Below are 7,109 nucleotides of genomic sequence, written 5' to 3'. Positions count from 1 at the left end.
TTTCACATAGAGAGTGGTGAATCTGTGGAATTCTCTGCCACAGAAGGTAGTTGAGGCCACAGTTCATTTTTCATAGCAAAAGGATTTGAGTATAGGAGCAGGGAGGTTCTACTGCAGTTGTACAGGGTCTTGGTGAGACCACACCTGGAGTATTGCGTACAGTTTTGGTCTCCAAATCTGAGGAAGGACATTATTGCCATAGAGGGAGTGCAGAGAAGGTTCACCAGACTGATTCCTGGGATGTCAGGACTGTCTTATGAAGAAAGACTGGATAGACTTGGTTTATACTCTCTAGAATTTAGAAGATTGAGGGGGGGATCTTATAGAAACTTACAAAACTCTTAAGGGGTTGGACAGGCTAGATGCAAGAAGATTGTTCCCGATGTTGGGGAAGTCCAGAACAAGGGGTCACACAGTTTGAGGATAAGGGGGAAATCTTTTAGGACCGAGATGAGAAAAACATTTTTCACACAGAGAGTGGTGAATCTGTGGAATTCTCTGCCACAGAAGGTAGTTGAGGCCACAGTTCATTGGCTATATTTAAGAGGTAGTTAGATGTGGCCCTTGTGGCTAAAGGGATCAGGGAGTATGGAGAGAAGGCAGGGATGGGATACTGAGTTGGATGATCAGCCATGATCATATTGAATGGCGGTGCAGGCTCGAAGGGCCGAATGGCCTCTACTCCTGCACCTATTGTCTATGTTTCTATATAGATACATTTCCAGCACCTTGTGTCTTATAGAGATGTATAAGATCATAGAAACATAGAAACATAGAAATTAGGTGCAGGAGTAGGCCATTCGGCCCTTATTCTTAAGCTGTGACCCCTTGTCCTGGACTTCCCCAACATCGGGAACAATCTTCCTGCATCTAGTCTGTCCAACCCCTTAAGAATTTTGTAAGTTTCTATAAGATCCCCTCTCAATCTTCTAAATTCTAGAGAGTATAAACCAAGTCTATCCAGTCTTTCTTCATAAGACAGTCCTGACATCCCAGGAATCAGTCTGGTGAACCTTCTCTGCACTCCCTCTAGGGCAATAATGTCCTTCCTCAGATTTGGGAGACTTTCTCCCAAATACCGAAGATAGATACAAAAAGCTGGAGTAAAGCCCCTGTCCCACAGTACGAGGTAATTCACGATCTCCCGAGTTTTCCCGATTCGAATTCGGAGAATGCCCGTAGCTGGTCTGTAGGAGTTTGTGGATGTCTCGTAGCGGCTCGTAATGCTAGGTATAAAAAGTAACAATTTTTTTCATCACCAGTATTTTTTTACTCGTGGATATTTTTTGCTGGGATGAAGAAACGTCACGAGTTACCGGATGTCCCGCTACTTGACATCCAAGAACTGCTACGGACCAGCTACGGACATTCTCCGAGTTCGAATCAGGGGAAAACTCAGGAGAGCACTTGAATTACCTGGTACAGTGGGACAGGGGCTTGACTCAGCAGGACAGGCATTTCTTGAGGTCCTCTGAGGTAGAGCTGTATGTATGTATTTATGTATGTATTGTTAGATCTATGTACCATTGTATGTGGCACGTTAGTACCTGCACTGATGTAAATCACTTTGGTCAACGAGAGTTGTTTTTAAATGTGCTATAGAAATAACATTGACTTGACTTGACTTGACAGGCAGCATCTCCAGACAGAAGGAATGGGTGACGTTTCAGGTCGAGACCCTTCTTCACCCATTCCTTCTCTCCAGAGATGCTGCCTGTCCTGTTCCGCTGAGTTACTCCAGCTTTTTGTGTCTATCCTTGGTTTAAACCAGCATCTGCAGTTCCTTCCCACACATTTCTTCAGTCCCAAACACCGTTCCAGACTCTAACTTCATAGAAACGTAGAAAATAGGTGCAGAAGTAGGCCATTCGGCCCTTCGAGCCAGCACATGGCTGATCATCCAAAATCAGTACCCGGTTCCTGCTTTCTCCCCATATCCCTTGATTCCGTTAGCCCTAAGAGCTAAATCTAATGCCCCTGTCCCACTTAGGAAACCTCAACGGAAGCCTCTGGAGACTTTGCGCCCCACCCAAGGTTTCCGTGCGGTTCCCGGAGGTTTTTGTCAGTCTCCCTACCTGCTTCCACTACCTGCAACCTCCGGCAACCACCTGCAACCTCCGGAAACCTTGGATGGGGCGCAAAGTCTCCAGAGGTTTCCGTTCAGGTTTCCTAAGTGGGACAGGGGCATAACTCTCTCTTAAAAACACCCAGTGAATTGGCCTCCACTGCCTTCTGTGGCAGAGAATTCCACAGATCCACAACTCTCTGTGTGAAAAAGTTTTTCCTCATCTCAGTCCTAAATGGCACCCCCCCTTATTATTAAACTGTGAATCTTGGTTCATCTGCTTTCTCCTCAATACCCCTTGCATTGAAATAAACACAATTCAGCCCATCAGATTCATTATACTGCTTCACCTTTCATGGCATGCCTTTCCTTTGAGATTTGCTCTCTCCATCCATTAGTGAGTGCTTTTCTGCTGAATGCCTTTCACTTCCTTTCCCACTGATATTTATCACTGAGAGGCCCAGCCGATCTTAACAATCCCCCTTGGCTTCTCAGACAAACTGGCGCTGGGGTAGAAATCAAAAATTCCAGCCTTGAGTTATCCCACATATATCTGCATGGATCTGTGTCTGCAGTCTAATTTGATTCTGATGAACTCTGCACAAATTGGGAGCTTTTTTTCTCTCCAAAAATAAACTTAATTCAGAATTAAAAAAACCAGGACTGTGCAAAAACTCAACGGCTTTTCATACAGTACATTAGTTTAGTTTAGTTTAGAGATACAGCACGGAAACAGGCCCTTCGGCCCACTGACCAGCGATCCCCGCAGACTAACAACATTCCTACACGCACCTGAGGGAATTTTACATTTTACACCAAGACAATCAACCTGCAAACCTGTGCATCTTTGGAGTGTGGGAGGAAACCGAAGATCTCTGAGAAAACCCACGCAGGTCACGGGGAGAACGTGCAAACTCCGTACAGACAGCACCCGTAGCTGGGATCGAACCTGGGTCTCTTGCGCTGTGAGGCAGCAACTCTACCGCTGCACCACCGTGCCGCCCTATCGAATAAAAGCTTTGACCAAGCCACAGAGATGTAATCCTGAGGCTCGATAAGGCATTGGTCAGGCTGCATTGGGAGAACTGTGAGAATATTTGGGCCCCATATCTCATCTGAGGAAGGATGTGCTGGCTCTGGGGAGGGTCCAGAGGAGGTTTACAAAAATGATCCCAGGAATGAGTGAGACTACCCTAATTCACCATTTACTGGGGCCCCTCCTCCTGCAGTACGAGACAAGAACAGGCCCCTTTGGCCGACAAGGTCTGCGTTGAACCAGCAAATCCTTGTAGTGTGGGAGGAAACCGGAGCACCCGGGGAAAACCCACACGGTCACAGGGAGAGCGTGCAAACTCCGTACAGACGGAAGCCGAGGTCAGGATCAAACCCGGGTCTCTGGCGCTGTGAGGCAGCAACTCTACCGCTCTGCGCACCGTGGCCCTTGTGGCTAAAGGGATCAGGAGGGGGTATGGAGAGAAGGCAGGGATGGGATACTGAGTTGGATGATCATAGCGAATGGTGGTGCAGGCTCGAAGGGCCGAATGGCCTACTCCTGTACCTATTTTCTATGTTTAACTATGATTATGGATCATCATCTTAGGGTATGGGTCATGCAGGCAAGTAGAGTAATCAGCCTTCAAGATTGGCCTGTAGTTTCTGGGAATTAACGATCTATCCGGGCATTACTAAACGCAACGTGGGAGAAAGCAAATCACTACACCATTATAAATAATTGCATGTGGCATTTATTTGTGGCAGATCATTGCGGATAGAAATGGAAAGGTTCTTGGCCCTGTAGTCAAGCATCCGTTCCTTGGGTAATTAAGAACGTGTTCTGCGTTCCAGTGCGATGTGTCGCTAGGATGGATGGGCCTGGCTCCCAGAGGCAGGGTAGATAGGGAGAGAGACGGTGGTGTCGGTGGTTGGACAAGCTAGTGTTGCCCGACGCACTGCACTGGCAACTCACCTGAGTGGGGTGAGAGGTGTCGGAGTGGAGCGACTACCCTTGTAATCCTGGATTAGCCATCTCCAGTGAGACTTCCAGTGCCCACCAAGTTGGATCTAGGAATCGGAAAGCAGGTTCTTGTTTAATTAATGTCAGCCCTACATCCACACTGGATCCACACTGTAAATGGCTCAATTGTTCTGTTTCAGTTTAGTCTATTGTCACGTGTACCGAGGTACAGCGAAAAGCTTTTGTTGCGTGCTAACCAGTCAGCGGAAAGACAATACATGATTATAGTCGAGCCAGATGATCACAGTGTACAGATACATGATAAGGGAATAACGTTTAGTGCAAGGTAAAGCCAGCAAAGTCCGATCAAGGATAGTCCGAGCGTCACCAATGAGGTAGATAGTAGTTCAGCGCTGCTCTCTGGTTGTGGTAGGATGGTTCAGTTGCCTGATAACAGCTGGGAAGAAACTGTCCCTGAATCTGGAGGTGTGCGTTTTCACACTTCTGTACCTTTTGCCAGATGGGAGAAGGGAGTAACTCAGCAGGACAGGTGGCATCTCTGGAGAGAAGGGATGGGTGATGTTTCAGGTCGAGACCCTTCTTCGTTCCTTCCCTCCAGAGATGCTGACTGTTCCTTGTGGTGTTCTGTGTGGACCTTGTCTTAATTGTCCTGAGAGAAGAGTTGTGCCTGTATCCACCACACTCGAGTGATGTCCTCCCAAAGGCATCTCCACTGATGGTGAGATTGATTGATTGATTGATAGACTTTATTAATCCCCTTATTCAGGGGAAATTCAGATGTCCTTGCAGCAGACTAATAAAAATACAACATAGCATTCATGAAGAAATTCAACACCAAAACATAAAAACATCTCCCCAGGGTGATTCCCACTGTGGGGGAAGGCACAAAGTCCAGTCCCCATCCTCTTGTCCACCAATAGTTGGGCCTATTGAGGCCTCCACAGTCGCCGCCACTGCGCCCGATGTTCCCGTCGGGTGATGGTACTCCGGCGTCGGGGGAACCCCAGCGGCTTGGGGTGCCAGGAACGGCCGCCTTCCCACCGGAGACCGCGGCTTCCAAGCCAACAGACCACGCCAGACGGAGCTCCGCACACTGGTGATCTCGGCGAGATGTAAGTTCAACGTCGCAGCTGGCCGCTCCGCAGAACCGCGGCCCCACGATGTTTTCCTCGGCGGCACCAAGCATACTGGAGTCCCAGCGCGGCGACCCAGGAAAGGCATCGCCCGCTCCACGACAGCGCTCCAGTCGCTCCAGGACCCGCTGGTAGGCCGCGAGGACAGGTCGAAGACGCTGCTCGGAGGAAGGCAACCCCTCCGACCAGGTAGGGACTTAGAAAAGCAGTTTCCCCTTTCCCCCCCACCACCCCCCACACATAAAAGATTTAGACCCCCTGACTGTACATTTAACAAACTAAAAATAATAAAAAAGAAGGGGAAAAAACGGACAGCTGCAGGACAGGCAGCCGTTCAGGACAACTCCTCCTCCTCCTCCTCCTCCTCCTCCTCCGATAGCCTCAACATCCAACGCGTCTCGTGGAGGAAGAACTCACTCTTGAAATTCGGTCTCTGCTGTGTGGTGAGTGATTGCAAGGTTCACCAGAAATATATACACCCTTCATAGAGTCATAGTGATACAGTGTGGAAACTGGCCCTTCGCCCCAACTTGCCCACGCTGACCAACATGTCCCAGCTACACTAATCCCACCTGCCTGCGTTTGGTCCATATCCCTCCAAACCTGTCCTATCAATGTACCTAACTGTTTAAGAAGGAACTGCAGATGCTGGAAAATCGAAGGTAGACAAAAATGCTGGAGAAACTCAGCGGGTGCAGCAGCATCTATGGAGCGAAGGAAATGGGCAACGTTTCGGGCCGAAACCCTTCTTCAGACTGATAGGGGGTGGGTGGAGGTGGGGAACTGTCCTGTCTAACTGTTTCTTAAACGTTGGGATAGTCCCAGCCTCAACTACCTCCTCTGGCAGCTTGTTCCACACACCCACCACCCTTTGTGTGGAAAAGTTACCCCTCGGACTCCTATTAAATCTTTTCCCCTTCACTTTGAACCTGTGTCCTCTGGTCCTCGATTCCCCTACTCTGGGCAAGAGACTGTGCACAAAAATGCTGGAGAAACTCAGCGGGTGCAGCAGCATTTATTTTATTCCCCTTACATGTTTTTCCTCTACATGCTCAATTTTTGTAAGGTGTCCTTGAGACTCATGAAAGGCGCCCATAAATAAAATGTATTATTATTATTATTATTATGGAGCAAAGAAAATAGGCAACGTTTCGCGCCAAAACCCTTCTTCAGCTTCAACCCTGAAGAAGGGTTTCGGCCCGAAACGTTGCCTATTTCCTTCGCTCCATAGATGCTGCTTACACCCGCTGAGTTTCTCCAGCACTTTTGTCTACCTTCGATTTTCCAGCATCTGCAGTTCCTTCTTAAACACAAGAGACTCTGTGCGTCTACCCGATCTATTCCTCTAATTCCTTTCCTTCTCCCTGCTCTTCCCTGTTGCTTTTGCCCCTATCCTGCATCCTTTAGGGGCCTGACTGAATGAAAGTGAATAAAGTGGGATGATGTTCGACCCACCATCACAATGAGTGACTGGGAAAGGCACCGTGGACCTGGGACAGACAGGTGAAGCCGTGTGTAAAATTGAGATTTATGACTTTATCTAAAAGATAATCAAGTACTTTGGCTGAGGGAACCTACTCTGGGTGTTACACTGACAGGTCATGTATAATAAGAGCAGCACTGTATAATTCCACTTCTTCTGGAGGAGAGCTTGATAATATAAGTGTTACAAGTGTATCAAGACAATTCTCATTAAGGGACCTTACTTTAATAATCTAATAATAAAGATTCCAATACAGGTGGGGCCGGGCATGTTGATTCACTTGGTTCAGCTGACAAGTAGAATATTCAGTGTGGGAAGGAACTGCAGATGCTGGTTTAAGCCGATGATAGACACAAAAAGAGCTGGAGTAACTCAACGGGACAGGCAGCAACTCTGGAGAGAAGGAATAGGTGACGCTTCGGGCCGAGACCCTTCTGCAGACCGAAAGTCACG

This window comes from Amblyraja radiata, chromosome 35, assembly GCF_010909765.2.
Source record: "Amblyraja radiata isolate CabotCenter1 chromosome 35, sAmbRad1.1.pri, whole genome shotgun sequence".
Lineage (NCBI taxonomy): Eukaryota > Metazoa > Chordata > Chondrichthyes > Rajiformes > Rajidae > Amblyraja > Amblyraja radiata.
This window is presented reverse-complemented; position numbering follows the sequence as displayed.